The following is a 23,327-nucleotide window of genomic DNA, read 5'->3' as shown; positions in this document are numbered from 1 at the left end:
ATAAAGAAAATTACTTATTAACAATTGCAGAAGAATAAAGTTCACCATCGTTTTTGTCACAGTAAGGTAGGGCAGGTGACTGAAGTGAAAGTAAGAGAACATGTTGGGTCTAGCGATCATAATTCTATTATTTTTAAAATGTCTATGGAAAAGGATAAGCCTTCCATAAAGGTTCGAGTTTTTAATTTGGATAAGACAATTTTAATGGTATGAGACGAACTTTCAAAAGTTAATTGGAGTAAACTGTTCTCAAGTAAAAGTCCATCTGACAATTGGGAGGCTATCAAGAATGTAATAGCATGAGTTCAGAGGCATTATGTTGAGAAATTTTAGAGTGTATGAGCAGGTAGGGAAAGAATTAAGTTTTGAGTTTTGCGAAACAGGATGTTCAGCTGAGCATGACCCAGATCAGATAAGATTTTGCAGTTAACAGTGGGGTGCTGGAGGCAAGAATAATGGGTTAACAAGGTGAAAAAGCATTCATTATTCATTGTAGCCATTTAACAGGTTTGTTAAACACAGTGATAAGTATTCATTATGTGAAACTAGTTAACGTGAAGAAGATTCATTGTGTAACTGCAGATGGCTTAATCTTTACGATTGAAACTCGTTGATTGTAACTGTCACCTGATCAATATGTATGTTTCCTTATCTGGATGCACCTCTCTGTAAAATGATTATATAATTCATTAAGAAACTGCTGTTCCAGAGAAGACCGAGAACTCTTGTCTCTGTGCACACAGGCGATCGTTCTCCCTCCGTCTAGAGCCCGGAATAAAGATGGAGGTAAAACTATACTATGTCTCTAAGCATTTTGCTTCGACTGAGGGGGGAACAGGACGACAATAATGTTTTGGTTAAAGAGAAGGGTAAGGCTGGTAAGATTAAGGAACATTGGATGAATAAATATATTGAGGTTCAATTCAAGAATAAAAGAGAATATTGTATTAGATATAGACAACCGGGTTCAAATTAATCTCTTAATCAATTTAAAGAGTGCAAGGACATAAGGAAAGCAGAGAGGGAATACAAGATAGCATTAGCAAATAAGGTTAAGAGTAATCCAAAGAGATTCTACAAGTACATTAAGAGTAAGGGGACACTTATACAATTTTTGGTAGGGCGCCTTAAAGATCAAGGAGGCTGTCTTTGTGTTGAGGGTGGGGGAGAGAAAGTCATAGTCATAGAGATATACATTAAATATTTTGTCAGTTTTTATTGTAGAGAAAGACATGGAGGTTAGAGAACTCAGGAGATAAATTTTGATATTTTAAAAACAATTCACATTACAGAAGGTTGTGGAGGCCGTAGAGAATATAAAAGTGGAGAAATCTCTGGGACCTGATCTAATGACTCTAATGTATCCCAGACTGAGGTGGGAAGTAAGGGAGTGAATTGCGAGGCCCCTTGCAGAAATACTTCCATCATCAATAACTATGGATGAGATGTCTGATGACTGGAGGATGGTTAATGTTGTGCCTTTGCCTAAGAAGGGTTCTAAGGAGAAACCGAGGAACGGTAGATCTATGCATCTGTCTTTCGTCTGTGGGTACGTCGTTGGAGGTGATTCTAAAAGATAGGATTTTTAAACATTTAGGCAAAAATTGATCAGGGATCATCAGCATGGTTTTGTGTGCGGAAAATTGTGTCTCACAAACTTGATTGAATGTTTTGAGGAAGTTACCAAAAATATTGAGCACAGAGCAGTAGATGTTGTTTACTTGGACTTTAGTAAAGCCTTTGAGAAGGTTCTGCATGTTAAACTATTTTAGTAAAGTTAGGTCATGTGGGATTCAGGGCAAGTGTATCAATTTGATACATAATTGGCTTAACAGCAGGAGATGGTGGTAGAAGATTTGTTTTTTGAACTGGAGACCTGTCACCAGTAGTGTTCCACATGGATCGGTTTTGGGTCCTCTTTTATTTGTCATTTATGTTAGTGATTTGTATGAGAACATAGAAAGCATGGTTATTACGTTTGCGGATAACACCAAAATTGGTGGCATAGTAGATAGTGAGGAAGGTTTTCTGAGATTGCAAAGGGGTTTTGATCAAATGGGTTGAAAAATTGCAGATGGAGTTCAATTTGGATAAATACGAGGTATTGCATTTGTTGCATGGACAATTGGACAGATGACTTTATCTAAAGTAGCTTTGAACTAGAAAGATGATATTGTTCGTACATTTAGGGGAAAAAAATGTGCGCGCTGTCAAGAGCATAACCAGTAAAAGAAAAAGGCAACATATTGATCGGGTGACCGTTACAATCTACAAGTGTCAATAGTAGAGGTTAAGCCTTCTGCTGTTATGTGGTGAATGTTCGTAATCTTGTTAACAGTCTTCACAGAATGGATACTTTTCCCCCTTGTTAACTGACCTTACATACTGAACGCTTACAATATTGTTAAATGGCTCTACATGACAACTGCTTTGCCACCTTGTTAACTCATTACCCTTGCCTCTAGCACCCCATTGATAACTGCAAGTTCTTATCCGATTTGAGTCATGCTCAGCTGAGCCTCTTTTGAGTTTTTGTGAAACAACTTAACTCTTTCCCTACCTGCTCATACCTTTTATAGGCATTCTTAGTAGGGTCTTGCATTGTTTTGTAGAAACGATAGACCTTAGGGTTCAGGTACATAATTGTTTGAAGTTTGTATCACATAGGCAGGATGGTTAAGAAGTTGTTTACCACGTTTGCCTTTATTGCTCAATCCTTTGAGTGAGGAAATCCTGTTGAGGTTGTACAGGACATAGATGAGGCCTCTTCTGGAGTACTGTTTCCAATTTTGATTACCTGTTATTGGAAGGAAATTATTAAGATCGAGAGGGTTCAGAAAAGATTTACAAGGATGTTGCCAGGTGTAGAAGGTTTAAGTTATAAAGAAAGGTTGGATAGACTGGGACTTTTTCACGAGAGTGAAGGAGGTTGAGAGATGACCTTATAGAGGTGTATAAGATCCTCGGGAGTATAGATAGGATTAATGGTAGTTGTCTTTTCCTTGGGATGGAGAGGGTTTCAAGACTGGAGAGTGTATTTCTCAGGTGAGAGGAGAGTTAGGCAAATTTTTTACAAAGAGTAGTTTGGGTATGGAATGAACTTCATGAGGAAGTGGTGGATATGGACACAGTTACAGTGTTTTAAAAGGCGCTTAGGTAAGTGCATGAGTAAGAAAGGTTTGGAGGGATATGGGCCAGTGTTCATGTTTGGAATGAACTGGTTGAACTGAAGGGTCTGCTTCTGTGCTGTATGACTTTAGGACTCTATGTTAATACATATTAAATGAATTGGAAGCTAAGTGTTCTTTGCAAACATTTTATTGGATGCATTTTTGGACTTAATAACTGTACTTTGCTTTTCTATGTAAATATAAGCTTCAAATTTTTAAACTCACTTCAGTATAAAGAAACCCCCAAGTCTGCATCTTGGCTAAATTAGTACTGTAATGTAGTACTGTACCATGTGTTCATATCTGCAGCAAATCAAATTTTCTCTCTCCTCCTATTTATGACCTGAGTGATATCATTGATTTATGATGAAATTGGTCTTTTTCCCAGTCAAAATTGTTAGGATGTATTAAGCACGTTTGGTTTAAGGTGCTGCATGGTGAAGCAATGTCTCAATTTAAAGTTTTCAACTATGCTTTAAAGTTTGTGGATGGCATCATCACTATCCGTAACCACCCTAACCAATTAGCTCTTTAGGTTTATAGTTCTCCACTTTGGCCTCATGTGCCTCTCTGTTTGGTTGCTGCATCTCCAGCTGCCGAGTTACTAAGCTTAGAAATTCCCTCCCTAACTCTCATTTCTTAAAGCGTGTCTTAAAGCCTACCTCCTTGACCAAGCTTTTGTTTACCTGTCTCAATATCTCATTATATGGCTTAGATTCAAAATTTGTTTGAGAACGTACCTGTGAAGTTCCTTGGAATGTTTTGCCACATTAAGACACAGTATAAATGCAGATTGTTCTGATGGAGTTAAGACTGAAGTGTGCTGATCCACTCAGCCATTGTTATTTTTTACATTTCTCATAGCCAGGAGAGGAACGTCACGTTTGTGAATCTGCTGTATTTCTTAAATCTGTTCTTTTAACAAGAGCCACACTCTTCAGTTATGTCATGGATCAAACGGATGGTGCATTGGCTAAGAGTAAAGTGGCATCAAGTTCAGTGGTTCTAATAGAAGATTCAATATAAACTAACCATAATTGTTGCTATATAATAATTGAAGTCTTTGAATGTTGTCTCCAATGAGAGATCCTAGTATCAGTTTGTAAATTTTCTGTTGTATTCTTGTGATTTTGTTTTGTTTTTAAGGTGGAGTGGTTGTTCAGTAAAATATAATATTTGATTTCTTTCTTACTCTTGCACATGTGTTTGTATTAAAGAGCTGCTTATTGTGTATACTCAGCATAAAGTATGATGCACCCTAATTTTGTACTTGTTGAAGATTAGGACTACGTGGACAATTGGACAATTTATCTGAAGTAGCTTTGGATGAAAAGGATGATATTGTAAGTACATTTAGGGAAAATATAATATGTGCACGCTGTCAAGAGCCTAACCAGTAAAAGAAAAATAATCAGGTGAAGAAACAAATACTTATGAAAAGGTAGATTCAGAAATATGAATTGCAGCTTAGAATGAGTGTGCAAGTCTGCACTTCAGATTACTTCATTGACATTGTTTCTTGTAATTGTGGATTGCAGTCATGTTTCTTCTGCATTCCCTAAAGCTTTGAGAAGCAAACTTGGACAATTTGCAAATTGTTTTGAATTTACAAATAATAGTTAAATCCCCTCTGTACTTTGATTGCAAGATTTATACTATCTTCAATTGTCTTGTATTTTAAATTCCCACATTTGGATTACCTTGAATCCTGCTAGCAACTAATATTAACATCAATGGTTTGTTTACATGCAATAAACCCTTACCAGGATCAAAAGTTTGGCAAGTTCTTTTTTGTCTGAAGATATGTAGATGGACCCAGGCTTTTGACCAGCTTCTCTATGCAAATAAGTTGTGGGATTGCAGCATAAGGGCGTGTTTTATGAGAAAATCTGACATATTATTATAAACGAAACAATAATCATCAGTGAGTTACAAGGTAGAATATTACGAGTAAGTTAAGATGGGATGCATCAACAGTATTTGGGAGAAGTAATGATTTTTGGTGACACGTGTGCCCTAAAAATATTGCTGAGCAATTTAATTTCATTTCTTGTGATTGCTCGGACCTTGTTGGGGTGATCTTCTATGCCATTACACATAGAGAATCAAAATATTGTATTTAGGTCAAATGAAATTGTGGAATGAGAAGAAAACTGTTTATCATGAAGAGCAGATGTAAAACAGGCCTCATTTTAAAGTAGGTAATGTTTTCATACTTGTAGGTTAGTAGTAGCTCTATTAACAACTAAAGTCGTGTTTTTCTTCCTCATGCCTTTGCTATAAAAGATAATGTACTTTAAGAGAAGCCACTATGAATCAGAATTAGGTTTTATTTTGTGTCTATGGCTCACTTACAGTGCAATGAAGATTAGTTCCTTTGAATTTTTTAACTCCGATTTTTAAATTTTTACATCAGAGATTTATCATTTGAAAAGCAAGTAAATCAAAAAGCTGACTCTTTAAACATAATGCAAATTATTTTGGAATATATTTCAGGCTTTCTCTTAATTCAAGTCTTAATCATTTGAATCTAAAATAAATTATTGTTGGATGATCATTGCAGATTAGTTGTTGTTCAACTTTGCTAAGGAAGACATTTTTTTATTCACTTATGGGACATGATCATTGGCTGGTCAGCAGTCATTGTCCCTAGTTGTTGTTGAGAAGGTGATGAAGAACTGCCTCTTGAATCACTGAAGTCTATATGGTGTAGGTAGACCCACAATGCCCCTTTTGGATGGAATATCCAGGATTTTGAGCTAGTGACAGTGAAGGAATAGCATTATGTTTTCAAGTCAGGATGGAGAGTGATTTGGAGGGAAACTTGCAGTTTATGGTGTTCCCGTGTTTCTGCTGCCCTTGTCCTTCTAGATGGTGATTGTGGGCTTGGAAGGCACTGTCTAAGAATCTTTTTTATGAATTTCTGCAGTGCATCTCATAGGTAGTCCTGCTACTGAGCCTTGGTGGTGGAGGGAGTGGATGCTTCTGGATGTGGTGCCAGTCACATTGGCTGCTTTCTTCTGGTTGGTGTAATATTTCTTGAGTGTTGAGTGTTTCTTGCTGACCTTATCTAGGCAAGTGGGGATTATTCCAGCACACTCCAGACTTGTGCATTGAAGATGGTGGACAAGCTTTGGGGAGTCAGGAGGTGAGTTACTTTAGTGTTCCTATCCTCTGACCTGCTGTTGTAACCACTGTATTTATATGATGAGTACAGTCGAGCTCCTGGTCAGTGGTGACCCCCCAGAATGTTGATAAGGAATTCAGTGATGGCAATAGGTTGAATTTCAGGGGGTGTTGGTTAGATTTTCTGTCTTAATAGGAGATGGTCATTGCCTGGCATTTGTGTGGTGCCAATATTAGTTGCCACTTGTCAGCCCAAGCCTGGATGTTGTCCAAGTATTGTTGCATTTGAACACAGACTGCTTCAGTATCTGAGGAATACGAATGGTTTCAAAGATTGTGCAATCATTGGCAAACATCCCCACTTCTGACATAATGATGGAGGGAAGTCATTGAAGTAGCTGAAGATGTTTGGACCTAGAACACTACCCTGAGGAACTCCTGCAGAGATGTCCTAGAGCTGAGGTGGCTGACCTCTAACAACCACACCCATCTTCCTATGTGCCAGGTATGACTCCAACTTGCAGAGAATTTGTCATCTTATTACCATTTATTCCAATTTTGCTCATGTTCCTTGATGCCACACGCCATCAAATATGGCCTTAAAGTCAAGGGCTGTCACACTTGGCTCACCTCTGGAATTCCGTTCTTTCCTCCATGTTTGAACCAAGACTGTAATGAGGTCAGGAGCTGAGTGGCCCTATCAGAACCAAAACCTGAAGGTCACTGCAAGTGTTGCTTGCTAGGGCTATTGATGACACCTTCCATCAATTTACTGATGATTGAGAGTTGACTGATGAGATGGTAATTGGCCAGCTTGGCTTTGTCCTGCTGTTTTTGTGTACAAGATCTACCTGGGTAATTTTCCCTATTTCTGGTAGATGCCAAGCATGTAGATGGACAAGCTTGGCTAGGGGAGTTGCAAGTTCTGGAACATAACACTTCAGTACAATTGCCGGAATGTTGTCAGAGCCTAGCGCTTTTGCAGTAATCAGTGCCTCTTTCTGTTTATTGATATCATGTGAAGTGAATCAAATTGGCTGAAGATTGGTATCTGTGATGCTGGGGATCACTGAACAAGGCCAAAATGAATCGTCTACTTGGCACTTCTGGCTGAAGATTGCTGTGAATTCTTCTGCCTTATCTTGGTTTCACAGATGTGCCAGGTGGGTTCTTCTGTCATTGAGGATTGGGATATTTGTGGAGCTGCCTTCTTCAGTGAATTATTTTAATTGTCCACCACTATTCATGATTGGATTTGTCAGGACTGTAAAGCTTAGACTTGATCCATTGGTTGTGGGATCACTTAGTTCTGTCTTGTTGCTTATGCTGTTTCACTTGCAGGTAGTCCTGTTTAGTAGCTTCACAACTCATCTTAACATTTGTCTCATGCTACTCCGGACAAGCCCTCTTGCACTGTCCATTGAACCAGGGTCGATATCTCGGTTTAATATGATTGAGTGGGATATATTCTGCACCATAAGGTTGTAGATTGTGTTGGAGTATCATCTTACTGCTGTTACTGGCTAACAGCACCTCCATAGCTACCCAATCCTGAGTTGCCGATACTGTTCGAAGTCTTGTCCTGTTTAGTATGATAATGCCACACAACATTGTGGAGGGTTTCCTCAATGTAAAGGCAGGACTTCATCTCTATAAGGATGCACCTGGCACAGTGGTGAAGATTGGGTCAAGTATATTTTTCCATCATCACCTACTGCGAACCCATCTTGTAGCTTAAGCCCTGAACAGCTCCGCCTGTAGTGCTGCTGCCAAGCCACCCTTCAGGCGGATGTTAAAATTTCCCATACATTCTGTGTTCTTGCCACCCTCCGAGTTTCATCCAAGTTTGATTTGGTTTATTTGTTGTTGCGTGTATTTTATAACAAAATAGTGAAAAGTGTTGCCACACTCTGGCATCATCTTAACTACACAGAAAAATAAACCATAACATAGCATATAAAGGCAGAAAAATAGAGAGAAAGAAAAAGTGTTGAGTCTTACTTATTATGTGCTCCATGATCAGCAGAAAGTTTTCTTGCCCATGTTTAAACAAAAGCCACAAGTCTTAATGGGGTGCGGAATCAATGTTAAAGACTCCCAAGCCGACTCCCAGGGCAACTCCTGCCTGACTTTATGCCAGTATGCCACCACTTCTGCGCCTGTCCTGCTGGTGGACAGGGCATATCCAAGGATGGTGATAATGTCCCAGATACTGAGTGTGAGATATGATTGTGTGCAGAAAACTTTCAGGCTGTACCTTGAATAGTCTGTGAGACAGCTCTCCCAATTTTGGCATTCGACCCCAGATGTTAGTGAGGGGGACTTTGCTGGGGTTGACAGGACTGTTTTTGTCATTGTTGTTTCTGATGTCCATGTCAGGCTGGTTTCATTTCTTTGCTGAGACTTTGTAGCTATGGCTTGCTAACCAGGTGAGATGTTAGGCTCTTTCAGGGGGCAGTTGAGAGTCAACCACATTACTGTGGGTCCAGACTAGGTGAGAATGGCAGATTTCTTTTCCTGAAGGACGTTATGAACCAGACAGGTTTTTCTGATAAATCTGTAATGCTTTTATGATCAGTACGTTCCTAATTCCAGACTTTTATTGAATTCTGATTCCATCATCTGCCTTGACAGGATCCAAACCTTGGCAGTCAGAGCATTAGCTGAGTTTCTGAGTTAATAGTTGAGTAATACCGCAAGGTCATCACCTCCATGTTGGATCTAGTGGCACTATTTCATTACCACAGCGCTTCCCTAAGTACATTTGAGGTGTAATCATGTCATGTTGGAAGACTCACTAACCTGATTTAGTCATGGCAGGCTATTAATGAAACAGCAAACTTGGTTGAAATTTATAATGTTACCTGTATTGTGGACCTTTTAGTCATTTTTGACTTTTCCTATCTAAAGGGTGAATAATTCCTAATTCAGTTAGTGAAAATCTGAGCATGCAAAATTTAAATGCAACCAACAAGAGTTTTTCTTCACCTGAGAAAAGCTCGAGCAAATCTCCCCTCCAGTATATTAGTCCCCCTCCAATTCAATTGCGGTCCTTCTTATACAGGTCACTTTTACCCCAAAAGAGATTCCAATGATCCAAAAATGTGAATCCTTCACCCCTGCACTAGCACCTCAGTCATGCATTCATCTGCTCTGTCCTCCTATTACTATCCTCACTAGCTCGAGGCATTACTACCCTCCAGGGGGTCTCATTTTTAAAAAAAATTCCTGCCTAATTTCCTCTATTCTCTCATGAGAATCTCATCCTTCTCTCTTCCGATGTCATTAGTTCTATTGGGGAAAGCAACCTCCTTCTGGTCCTTCTCCCCTTTGGGAATATTCTGCACTCTCTCCGTGATATTCTTGATCTTGGCACCAGGGAAGGCAACACGCCATTCTGATGTCTTGATGTTGTCCGTATAAAATGCCTATATGTTCCTCTGACTAGAGAGTCCCCTATCATATTCGATTGCTTGGAATTTGATGTATCCCTCGTTACATTAGAACCAGTCATTGTACTAGAAACCTGAGTGTCAGTGCCACATGCCCCTGAGAGTCCATCACCCCCTACATTTTTCAAAATGTGTTTGAGATGAGGATAGCCACAGGAGACTCCTGCACTATCTGCCTACCACGCCCCCCCCCCACTTTTCTTTTCTAGAGGTAACCCATCTACCTGACGACTGTACCTGCAAATTTTTTTTTAACCTTCCTAAAACTGCCATCCATCACACTCTCTCTGGATTCTGTAAATTCCTCATTGCCTCTAATTGCAGCTCCAACCTCTCCATGCGATCCACTAGGATTCACAACCAAATGCACTTCCTGCAGGCATAATCATCAATAACATGGAAACTCTCCCTAATCTCTCACATTGAATAGGAAGAGCACATCACTCTATTAAAGGCCATCTTTGCACCTTCTGCACCATCTACAGAAAGAAAATAGCACAGTCCTACTGCTCTAAAAACACTGCTCCAAGTTAACATAGTACCTATAATCAAAAAAGAACCCAGTCCACTCACCGATTCAGATTTACAAAAAAAAAGTAAGGTTACACTTTAAAGCTAACCACTTAGCTGCTCCCCTGCTGTGAGCTCCCCCACACAGGTTTCTCCAAGGCCAGCTCTGAATTTTGCTGACTGGTTACTTTTCTTAGATGAACTCCGATGTCCAGAGATACTTGAAATCAAACAGCAGAAACAGTCAGCTATGAAGATTCACTGCTGGGTCAGACAATGGTGCAGCTTTGTTTCTCTGTTTGATTAAGTTACTACGTGGTCACTGCCTTTGTGTCTCATCGACCTTTTTAAAGTGCCGTTGTTTTGATCTTTTTTCCCCAAAGTTTCAAAACAACACAACAGCTTATAAAACAGTAATTACTGCTTCTAGAATTCAAGGAAATAATCTCCAACGGTGAAAATACCTCAAAAGATGGAGCAGCTCTTACAACCACAATTTTTTCTCCTCCTCCATCTTGGATTACCTAGAATCATCCTTGTTGAATTATATTTCTATCACTACTGAAATGGTGATTCATAAGTATTACTAGACCCCTCTGTGGAGCACTGTCTACTGGTTGATCTAGTATGCCCAACTTAGAGCTATAGATCATGACTATTAGGTGTGGTGCAAAAGGCCTCCTGGACTAATGCTATGTCTTCTGACTGCTTCTGCTAGCCTCTGCACAAGTGTTATCACAATTTAAAGCAAAGAGTTGTACTGTTTTTAATGAGATACTGATGAGGTGATGTTTAATTCCAAGCTGGATGACTCATATGCACATGAGCATCACGTTTGTACAATGTCATGGGAGTCACTGGAATGTTCTGGCATCTTTCAACCATGCATTGTGCATGCGTTATTCTTTTACCTAGCCTGTGGATCACCTGGAGGATCCACATATTAAGTTATTTTTCCTGAGATTCTTACACACTTGATGCAACTGCAGCACACCAACTTCTGTGCACAGGCAAAAGTTTATTAAGCACAGTACAGTACAAGTTTTCTGGAGAAATTGTTTAATACACTTCTCAATGTTTGCGAACCATGTCGAGGGATCTCCCTGAGCAAAGGAAACAGTCCTTCCTTTATACGAAATCTTTACAACATAATCAGTAATGCCCACAAGACAACCCACTCCCTCATAGACATACCATTCGAGACGCTAGTAGTCACCGTATCATTTGCAGAGGCACTATAATGTAAAACATCCCTTAATGGTCAAATCTGTTGTGAATTTTTTTTTAAACTGCAGGGAGTAGTCAAAATTCCAATTGTAATATTCTTATTGATTTTGAATAGGATGATGATGCAAATGGCTTTAGATGGCAAGGGATGGGAATGTAAATTCCTTGCATTCTATTCCTAAGACAGAGACATCCTACCTTGGTCTCAGGATATCCAATATCCTGCAGATCAGCAGAGCAAATTAACTTGTTAATATCTCATTCCCTCTTATCATTCCATGATAACCATGATGGAGAAAGGCGCTACCAATTTATTCATAAGGGCGGCATGGTGGCTCAGTGGTTAGCACGTTGTCTCTCAGCACCAGCATCCCAGGTTTGATTCCAACCTTAGGTGACTGTCTGTTTGTGTGGAGTTTGCACATTCTCCCTGTGTCTGCGTGGGTTTCGTCCGGGTGCGCCGGTTTCCTCCCACAGTCCAAAGATGTGCAGGTTAGGTGAATTGGCCATGCTTAAATTGTCAATTAGGTGCATTAGTCAGAGGGAGAAGAGGTTTGGGTGGGTTACTCTTTGGTGGGTCAGTGTGGACTGTTGGGCAGAAAGGCCTGTTTCCACACTGTAGGGAATCTAATCATACAGCCATTACTTAAGTTATTGACACACAACATACAATGATTATAACAACAAAAATCATTAGCCCATGCAGTAGATAGGATCTCCAGGATCCTCCCAGTAACCATCCTTGCCATCCATCTCCGTTCTTAGCGCCTTGTCTAAAATTATCCAATTGGTCCTGAATAGATTGAATGATGCAGGTTATGTTGTATGATTCATCCGTACTCTGGGTGATGTATTTGTCCCCCACTATTGTACACACCTGCCCTTGTTGGGCCAAAAGATAGTCAACCACATATCTGGTCTGTTGTGTGTAGAGCCTGAACACCAATTGCCAATTAATCGTGTCTAGTACCCTCACTATTGTTTCCGGGATGGTTAACCCACAAATAAGGTAATTTCAGTTCTTTGCTGTCATCATTCTTGCCGATCCTCCGAGGTACAGCACCCCCAGGAACCCGTAGCCAAGGGAAGAGCCCAGAGCCACTGGATCCTTCCAATCTGCACCAAACCCCTGACTAGTAGCTCGGGTTACTATTCTGTGGCAGGTAGGTGACTTCTGTGGGCATGTGGCAGTGAGGCGCTGTACTGTCCCTATAGCAAACATGACCGGGAGAATAGGGGTGGTCGTAGTAAAGGTCCCGTTGAGAAGGAACAAACCTTTTGGTCCAGTAGAATTTCACCGCTCAGTTGTTGGCAGTCGTGAACTGTTTATATCTCTAGTTTCTCTCCAACTGGGGCATTCTCCTGATCCAATCAGTTGGTAATTGTAAAAAGGATATAACTAAAAGGCTAAGCTCACATGGGTTCCATTGCAATGCCCACAAATGGACTGCCTTCCTGCAGTAACATTTAAATGTCTTTCCTTGTCACCGGCGCAGGTGAATATTCCATTGCTCACGTGGCAAAGCCTGCGGGTGCATTGTTTTTGATCACGGGGTATTTGTGGGAACCAAAGCATAGGGACAGTCCCATGCCTGTCCTGAGAAACAAAGTGCATAGCTCAGGGGATCATAGCAAGTTGTATCATTTTTCCCCGGGTCCCTGTGCAGCTAGGGTGCTAAGTCTTATCTGAATCTATCAGCTGTCCGATGGCATTCTTCTAAACTTCCTGCTTTGACCTACGCAGGGGGCATCTGAAGTATCTGTGGTGTATGGGTTGAGGGAGTTCCACCCAGGAATGGCTACAAATAATGCCTCTACTGACTGGGCAAGATTACCATGTAAAAGTATACGATTCTTGCAAAATAAATTGTCCTCCAGGCCTAATACTGCGACGGCAGCCATGATACTGTAGAATGCAAGTGTAGCCTTTAGGCCATCTGAGGGGCCATCATTTACAGTCACCTCAGGTGGAGCCAGCAACTCCGTCCTTGGACTTGACTGCCGTTGGCATCTGCAGGAGGACCTGGAATGGTCTTTTTCCACCTGTGTCTGAACTTGGAGCGATCCAGTCAGTGGTTCGAAGGCGTGCTTTACCTGTGAGTGGAGAAACTTTAGGGACAATGCAAGCTGCTGGAAGTATCTCTACATTTCCTCTCCCATAATATTTAAGTCTAGATGGGTGAGTGGGTCTGAGTTTGCATCCCAAGGGGTGCTACTAGGTCAGCCATAAATAATTTCAGCTGCCTATAGTCCAGTGGTTGAGTGTGGGGTAATCCTTATGTGATACTGGGCTAAAAATAAGACTTTCATCTAGTTGAGGCCTGTTTCAGACATTAACTTAGTTAGTTTGGTTTTAAGAGTCCCGTTCGCTCTTTCCACTCTGCCTGCTACCTGAGGGTGGTAAGCACAATGGAATTGCTGCTGGATATTCAGCACCTCACGTAGCTTGTTGTTGATTTTCCCTACAAAGTGGAGGCATTATCTGACCTAAGCTGTCAAGGCACCCCAAACCTCAGTATGATCTTGGTCAGGAGTGATTTTACTACAGTTGAGGCTTTATTATTAGTGTTCGGAAAGGCTTTGATCCATCTACTAAATACGTCAGTAATAACAAGATAGTGTTTACAACAATGTACACGTGGTAGTTCAATGAAATCAAGCTGGATGCATTTGAATGGACTACCTGGCAAGGGTGTTCTCCCTGTTGCACACTGCACCCCTTGGCCTGCATCATTTTGCTGACATGTTAAACGTGTTTGGGCTGCCTCAGTTAGTTGGGGCTGCCACCAGGTATGCAATATGATATTACTAATTTCCTCCTTGCAAGAGTAGGTATCAGTATGAAGACAGTCAATCAGCATTGATAATAAAACATCAGGTATACATACTTGGCTGGTTGGGATGATCCAAAGGCCTTTTCTTGCAGCGTGCAAACACCCATGCATCTCCAATGTTTGTTTCTCTGGGTCGGGGAGTCCCCTGCAAACGCTGCACAGTGACAGTGCTTGTTTTTTCGAGGCAGGTGATCGATTTTAGTGCCTGCTGGTTCATAGAGCACACAATAGTATTGCGAGCTGGTGTTGCATCTTTGCATCTTTGGCAGCTGCATCAGCTCTGGCATTGCCATTGCTGATGTCCGTATTGTTCATTACATGGGCAGCACATCTGATTATGGCCAATTGCTTGGGGGAGGGGAGGGGGAGGGGGAGGATGGCTTTGAGGAGATTTCAGACATATAGTGAGTTTTGAATAGGTGACCCCGAGGAGGTCAGAAATCTGCGTTGTGACTATAGCTGGCCGAAGTCATGGACCACACCAATACCACGAGTCCATGTATACATGTACCAATTTTCCTGCAGTCAGGATACAAGCCTGTGTTAGATCAAAGAATTCTGCTTTCTGAGCAGATACCAGGTGATCGAAGGAGGCTGATTCTGAGCTGTCTATGTGGTTCACGATTGCATACCCTGAAAGAGGAACCCTGAAAGGGTGATATCGAAGAACCGCCATCCACAAAGAGGGTAAGATCCGGTGTGGGTAATGGGGTGTCTACAAGATCTGGTTGAGGGGAGGTTAAGATGTGATTGCGCAAAAGGCAGTCATGGTGGGGAGGTGGGAACTCTGAGAGCTTCCCTGGAGGGGTACCTGGGGAGGTCGCTGGGTTCACAGTTGAACAGTAGAAGAAAGTCAGAAGGGGGTTTTATAGAGAAGAGCTACTTTTATAATGGCTAAGTCGAGTTTGTGTAAGGTGTTGGGTCTGATGGGACGTCAGGAGGGCTACAATAGCATGTGACGAATAGATAGTCAGGAGTTTTTGGAGAGTAATATTGAAAGCGGCTGTTACAAGGGAGTAGATAGCCAGGAGAATTTGTGAGCAGGGTGGGAGGCCCATGGCAACATGGTCAAAACGAGTTGAGTAATAGGCCACTGGTATCTTGCAATCCCCATGGGTTTGGATTAAAACAGCAGTTGCACAGTCCTCTAGGATACTGCCGTACAACTGGAAGGCCTGTCATTACAATGGTCTTCCAAGGGCTGGTGTGCTGGCAAGGGCCATTTTTAATTCAGTGAAAGTTGACTTTTGTTCTTCTTTTAGGGTGAGGGTCTTTGAAGCTTGCTTGAGGTCAAAGGGGTTAACTGTTTGGAAAGTGTTATGTGAGGGAGCCACTTCGGCAGTAGTTAACTAGACCTAAGAAGGCACGCACTTGCTTGGCGTTTGGAGAGAGGGGGTAGCTAGAATGGGTGTGATACACTCTGGGGTTAACTGTCAGTCAGAAGCACTGAGCAAGGTTCCCAGGAATGTGACTCAGCGCAGGATGCACTGAACCTTGCTGGTTGATAAGGTATACCCCCAAGGATGGAGGGCGTTCAGAAGACAGTTGTTATCTGTAACGTTAGCAGATTCCAAAGGACAGCTAGGAGAAAGTCATCAACATATTGGACAATGGTGGAGCTGCCCAGGATCCAAAGCTCTGAAAGCTGCTGGTGCAATACCTATGAGAATAAAGTGGGTGAATGGACAAATCCCTGAGGAGGCGCATCCAAGTGTACTGCTGATGTTTGAAGGTAAAGACAAACAAATATTGGGAATCCGCTGCTAGAGGGAGAGCAAAGAAAGCATGCGGTAGGTCAACCAGGGTGAAAATGCAGGCAGTAGCGGAGATGCTGCTAAGAATTGTCTTAGGCTTTGGCACAACTGAGTGTAAAGACAAACTATTCTATTAATCTGCCTGAGATCCTGTACTAATCTCCATTCTGGGTGTCCTGGCTTTGGGAGAAGTAGAATGGGGAATTGCAAGGCGATTTGGCAGGGAACTAGAATGTCTTGTCGGTGGAACAAATCTATCAAGGTTGATATCCCTTCTATTGCTTCTGGTCTTCGGGGGTGCTGGGACATTGTAGGCAGTTTTGCCCCTCATATAGGCTCCATAGGAGTGCATCCTACTTCATGCTTAGAGGCCGACTAGAGATCGGGAAAGGGTTCTTCCGAGGGATCGTGTCGGCATTCAGGTGGCAAAGTACGCTTGCTACAGTGAAAGGGCTGGAATAATAAGTTAAATACCCTTCAGTTAGCTGTTGGGCCACGTCGGTGACACTGGGGTCTGACCGTTGCTGTAAATGGTGTGCTAAGAATCCCAGGGACTTTGCTTTATATCCCTTGTTCACAGACAAGGTAATACGGGGAGAAACCAGATCCCTCCTTACCTTCAGTGTCCTCCATAATGGTAATAGTGACAGTGACAGCCGATCCTAGGAAGGGAGCAAAGGTGGCTGCCAGCTGAGTGGAAACTCCAGTGGAATCATAGTGAAAGGTTACATGGGGATCGGGGGGCCTGCAGTGGAGGAGTAAAGTCCTCTGGCCTCTGATCTTGATCAGATGGGCCAATGAGCTAAGAAGTGGCAGATGGGAGTTTAATTCAGATAAATGTGAGGTGCTGCATTTTGGGGAAAGCAAGTCTTAGCGGGACTTATCCACTTAATGGTAAGGTCCTCGGAAGTGTTGCTGAACAAAGAGACCTTGGAGTGCAGGTTCATAGCTCCGTGAAAGTGGAGTTGCAGTTAGATAGGATATTGAAGAAGGCATTTGGTATGCTTTCCTTTATTGGTCAGAGTATTGAGTACAGGAGTTGGGAGGACATGTCCTGTACAACTACAACATGGTTAGGCCACTTTCGGAATATTGCATGTAATCCTATCGGAAAGATGTTGTGAAACTTGAAAGGATTCAGAAAAGATTTACAAGGATGTTGCCAGGGTTGGAGGGTTTGAGCTATAGGGAGAGGTTGAAAAGGCTGGGGCTGTTTGCCCTGAGCTTCTGAGGCTAAGAGGTGACCATATGGAGGTTTATAAAATCATGAGGGGCATGGATAGGATAAATAGACAAGGTCTTTTCCCTGGGGTGGGGGAGTTCAGAACTGGAGAGCATGGGTTTATGGTGAGAGGGCAAAGATATAAAAGAGACCTAAAAGGGCAAAATTTTCACGCAGAGGGTGGTATGGGTGTGAAATGAGCTGCCAGAGGAAGTGGTGAAGGCTAGTGCAATTGTAACATTTAAAAGGCATCTAGATGGGTATATGAATAGGAAGGGATATGGGCCGGGTGATGGCAGGTGGACTAGATTGGGTTGGGATATCTGGTCAGCATAGACTGGTTGGACTGAAGGGTCTATTTCCATGCTGTACAACTCTATGACTGTAAATCAACAGCCCACCACTGGTGGCCACAGTAAATCCAAAATTGTCTCTAAGTGATGATGTTTTTAATGGTAATGACCTCTTCAAAGCAGAGAATCTCCACTCTGAGGGAACGCAATAAATTTCTTCCTGCTAGGTCGTTCCCTAAATCAGGGGTTTGGGCGAATTGGACAGTACAGGTCTGGAAGCCAAATTGAACAGTTAGTAGTTCTGTCAGGGGATATGGTCTCTCCTTTCCGATTAGGCTGCTAATGTTCATAAAGGTGGGTGAGAATCTAAACCTGTGGTGGTGCACACAGGAGGTTTCAAGCGTTGATACCAGTGCCACAGGTTCAATCATAAAGGGGATTTTGTTACCCTCACTGGGCAAGCAGGCTATTGGTTCCTCCTCTGGTTCCTTCATCAATATGGGGTAAATTGGAAGGGCGGATAGTAGGGCTGAGAAATGGTTACTGGTGGAGAAAGGTTGCCTACTGTATTAGGGTCTAGTACTTTAGTTATATACACAGATTGTTGCAAGGTCCTTTGAAGAGCCCTCCAGTTGCCTGGATTTGATCCGTAGGCTGGGGACCTGCACCAACAAAGGGCTGCCCAATAATTATGTCCTCCCAACTGGGTTTTCCATCAAAATCCCTTGTTCAGGGTCAATGCTATACAGCACAAACTGAAAAGACTTTGAGGTGTAGCCTGACTCATCTGGATTGTGCCAATAATTAATCTATAAAATCCGCCGGGCTTTTCAGTTTGGGGTGTCAGACATAATTAAGTATGCCTCTTGGGGTTTCCAAGGAGTGTAAACTTTCATAGTGGCTTTGCTTACCCCTCCAGGGTTGAGTTAGGGGCTATCTCAGTAGGGAACTGTCTCAGTCTGTGGTTATTGGAATCCTTCCTCTTCTCTGGTGGGAAGGGCTAGGATCGACCAGTCATAGAGTCAGAGGTATACAGCATGGCAACAGACCCTTCGGTCCAACCCATCCATGCCAACTAGATATCCCAACCCAATCTAGCCCCACCTGCCAGCACCCCACCCATATCCCTACAAGCCCTTCCTATTCATATACCCATCCAAATGCCTCTTAAATGTTGCAATTGTACCAGCCTCAGTCCTTTCACAACATTGTCATCCTCTTCAGGATCATAATGGTGAGACTCGTCATGTTCAGTACTACTAACTGTGTTAGTGTTATAGAATAAATTGTTCTGTCCCCTGTGTCCCTCAAAAGGGCTCGTTCCCTGTCCTGTCTGGGTGTTTGATTGGGTTCTGAAAGCAACAAAGCCGGTGAAACGTTCCAAAGTCTGGTTCTGTTTTGGGGGTGATCAACATTTCCCGGTGGTTGAGGATCAGGTTGTGGATGCTGGTGTGTTGCAAACTTGAAATGAGACATTAAATCAATTTTTTTTTCTCGTTTAGTATTGTAATTAAGTTTAAATATTTTATTGTTTTGTTCATGATTCAGTCATTAAATACAAGTAAAGAATATTGCTGATGCATTTTCATTTGATTGTTAATACTGTTCAGTTATGTAGGAATATTGAAATGGAATTGAAGTGAGATTGGAAAAAAATATATTAAATGTAAATAATTAAACTGCCAAAATGGTTATGTAAAAACAGTTTGAATGTTTTTATAGGAAGTGGAGAAAAATTGTTGCCATACAGGTTCATATACTCTTCTAGTCCCAAGATGGCGCAGTAGCAGAGCTGCATGCGGGCTCTTGGCCGGGACTCATTTTCTCCATCTGCTTGCTTTTTTTCCTTTTTTCTTCTGCTCTTTCTTTCATTTTTATTTTCTTTGGTGGTTAGTTGGCAGCATCGATGGGCTGAGAGAGGAGTGGTGGAAGCAGAAAGAATATCCTCGTTTGGGGTAGGCAGCAGCAGCAGAAAAGCTCCTCCAGTGATTGGAAGTGGCAGCAGTGACACTTCAAAATGTGTGGTACTGATAAGATGACATCTTGGAGGAGGGCAGCTGGAGCGGGACTGTCGATTGCAGTAGGGCCCAGAGCAGGGTCTCCTGGCATTGGTGAGGTGGCGACCACATGCTATGCTCAGAGTAGGGACTCTTGGGGTCATCGAGGCAGTAGCAGAGCCAGGGGCTCCTGATTGCAGTTGCAGTTAGGCACAGAGTGGAGATTCCTGGTTATCAGCAAGGTGGCAGCAGAGTTGGTGACTCCTAGGTGCAGGGCAAATGTAGATTCAGCATGGGACATGGCATGGCAAGGTTCGCCCAGTAATAAAAAAAGGCGCCAATAAGTGGCGACTCCTGTGTTGATGTGTCCAGTACAGACAGCAGCGAGGTGATGGTGTCACTGGTGAGCTGATTTGTGACTCCTGGTGGAGGCAGCGGAATGAAGATGGACATGAGATCGTTATATGTTTTTACTCTTCTTACTCTTAAACTATTAAAAAATGTCACCATATTGTGGCAACAGTTGAAGTCTTTTCAGTGTATTTTACTGTGTTAATCCCTGTAAAATGCAAGTAACAATCATTCAAATTTAAATTTCCATGGATAATCCATCTAGCCTGAACATCCCTGGACACTATGGGTAGTTTTAGCATGGCTTATCCATCCTAACCTGCGCATCTTCGGACCTTTAAGGGCGCCTCCTAATTTTAAAGCAGTGACACCTAGTTCTGGATCCACCCCCAACAGTAAACATCAATTCCATGTCTACCTTATTAAAACCATTCAGGTGCTTATAAATGAAGCTCAATCCTCACTATATTAAACTTCAGTAGAAAAACAAGCTCAGCCTATTCAGTGCTTCATGTGTCAATCTAGTAGACCTCCTCTCAGCCACCACCAGTGTATCTATGTCACACAGCATTCATGATGTGATCTCAGAAATGCCCATTGTAACTGAAGCATGACATCTCTATTTTTATGTTCAGTTGCTCTTGTAATAAAGATAAGCATTCCATTACTGTTTTAATCACTTTCTGTACCTATAAGCTAACTTTTTGTGCCAAAATCCCTCTGCACCTCAAATCTGCAGTCATTCTCCATTTAAATTGTGCCTTTTTTATTCTTCCTACTAAAATGAACAACTTCACATTTTCCCACATTCTACTCCATCTGTAAGATTTTACTCACTCACTTGATCTTTATTGGGTACATTATTGTTTCTTGCAACAATATTTTCCTGCCCACCTTTGTGTAATCTGCAAATTTAGCAATCACATTTTCAATCCCTTCATCTAACTAGTTGATGTAAATGGTAAAACTGCATCATTCAATCCATTAAAACATTTGTTTGATTTCTGTAGTTTCCGTTCTTGTCACCTTTTTAAGGTGGTTTCATAAATGCTTCATGTTGAAACTTTTCATGCTGCAGAAATGAAGCTTTTAAATCAACTGAATTATGTTCCTAGGAATATGTTGTGTAAAACGGTAAGAAGGTCTTTAAGATCACCTTTACTGCAGTACATAATCCACTTGATCAAATTGACCAAGTTTCTCTTTTTAAAGCCCTGAGCTACTAGTCTGGCTTTAGCTTTCACAAGTTCCATTACTAAAGGACTTTCTGCTGCCATGTGCATTACTACAGTATTCATATTTTCACATGTATCTCCAACATTGGCAAATTCCTCCAGATTTTCAGCTAACACTTTAGCTGGTATCACCAGTCCAGTCCACACTCTTTCTCCATTACCTTGCCCACTATTTTTCTCTTCTCTTTACTAGGTGTTATTGTAAAGTGACTAAATCTAGCTACATATGTCCCACCAGGAGAACTTTTTTCCCTGTGCATATCCATCTATATATTAAAACTGTCTCTTCCCAACTGGGATCTTCTATATGCACTATATACCAAATCCTTTCCAGCTCTCATCTCACACATTTACTACCTTTTCTTGCTCTCCCTAGAATGGTGCCATTCCTCCATTCACTGCCCCATTCTGGCACACGTGTTACTTTGGTGACTGCTTTCAGTTCTTGTTCTCTGGACAAATAGCTTTTTCCCATGTCACTGCATCACTTTGCTCATATTCAGCCAACCTTCTACAGCCATCCTTAGATTATCCAAAGGACACGGGTAGGGAGTCTTTGGTTCGGTTAATCAAATACAGGATTAACATCGTTAGCCAAGCATCAGACTTTGCGATCTTGTTCAGATAATCTGACATTCAGTTAATTGAATGCTGAATAATAGAGGTTCCTCTCTACCTGCTATCATCTTGACCGTGTAACTGTCCCAATATGTGGTTGAGATTTTGTAAGCGTGCAGTCAGTGTCAATTAACTTTGAGCAATATACCCAACAGTTTCATTGCCATGCTATAAAATTGCTGTTTTCCAAATCCTTAGCTGAACTTTCCACTCTTTCTGCTCTTTATTTTTGCATGATACCAATGTTTCATGGATTAAAGCATATTTCTGATCGGTTTTCAATGTTGTGAGGCTGTCTGAATTTTCTCTGAATCCTCAGCCTTTTTGAGTGCCTTTTACACCTGCATGCAGTGAGTAGAAATAGTACTGATTGTAGTCCCTTCAAGACTGCTGTGTAATCACTCATTCCCACAGGAATTCTTTAACAAAGGACTGTGTGCTGTCATGTGCAGTGCTACAGTATTCATATTTTCACATGTATTCCATGAATTGGCAAACTCCTTCAGGTTTTCAGTTAGGACTTTAGTATCCCTATTTATTTTTCCAATACCTCGCCTGTTATTTATCTTTTCTCTTTACTATATATTGTTGTAAACTGACTAAATCTAGATGCCTTGTCTGTGAATTGCAAGGTGACTTTTTTTGTCTTATCACATAACGTTAACAAAGTTGTAGCAACAGACTTAGTCTCATTGATGGGAGAGTCACTATTGGTTGAGATAGTGTACTCATATATTGTTTACATATTACATTTAACACATATTTTCTACAAATTTAGGAACTTGAAAATGGGTAGACAGACTGCTGATGTAGTTTTAATATAATTAGCCTTTCTCCTTTTAAACTACTATTCCCTGATGCTAGTAACACTACCTTTAATATTTTTATTCGAGAAGTTGTGGTTTGGTAAATTCAAAGACTTGCCAAAATAATTACCTTATGGTTCATGTCCAGGGTATTTCACTTGATACTGTGATAAAGTGGTTTGTCCTATCTATTTTGCAGGGAATCACCACTCTTTAGTGATTTAAACACGCCATTCCCAATCTTTAAATTGAGTAGAATGCTCAAATTTCTTAACCTTACTTCAGTGCTTAATATTTAAAGATCTTTGACCAATCCACTGCATGTGCTATGGTTGTGTGTCTCTTGTACAATGCAGTGCAATTGAATTACCCTGCAATGAAAGCATTTATTACTGGGCTATTTCATGTAACTTATAGAATTTTGTGTCTGATCAGTGTCACCGTCATGTCATTTCAAACTTATGTTAAAACCTTGTTATTACATTTAGGACTCTTCATTGCTTAATAGCATTTTGAGTGGCAGCTAAAAGATTTGTTGACAATATTTTGGATATTTCAGGGATTCATTTTTCAGTTAGAGTTTCCCAATTTCTGTTGTCTATGTATAATTAATGCTCTAATTGCCTCTAAAATCTAGTAATGATTCTCCACTCATATTGACAATTTTAGCTTGTTTTCTTTTGGTGATCTCACAGTGCCATGAATCTCCGTTCTTTGTGTTGCTGCTAAATG

At 41.4% G+C, this 23,327-nt stretch overlaps 1 protein-coding gene across 5 annotated transcripts in view; it reads left to right on the top strand.

Moving 5' to 3' along the window:
* The window catches only part of LOC140464531 (CREB-binding protein-like), a 204,739-nt gene that overhangs the window by 24,199 nt on the left and 157,213 nt on the right, over positions 1–23,327 (top strand). The window lies entirely within an intron of this gene.

Source organism: Chiloscyllium punctatum, chromosome 40 (genome assembly GCF_047496795.1).
Source record: "Chiloscyllium punctatum isolate Juve2018m chromosome 40, sChiPun1.3, whole genome shotgun sequence".
Taxonomy (NCBI): Eukaryota; Metazoa; Chordata; class Chondrichthyes; order Orectolobiformes; family Hemiscylliidae; genus Chiloscyllium; species Chiloscyllium punctatum.
Note: the sequence above shows the minus strand (reverse complement) of the source record. Positions and strands in the feature narration are given on the sequence as shown.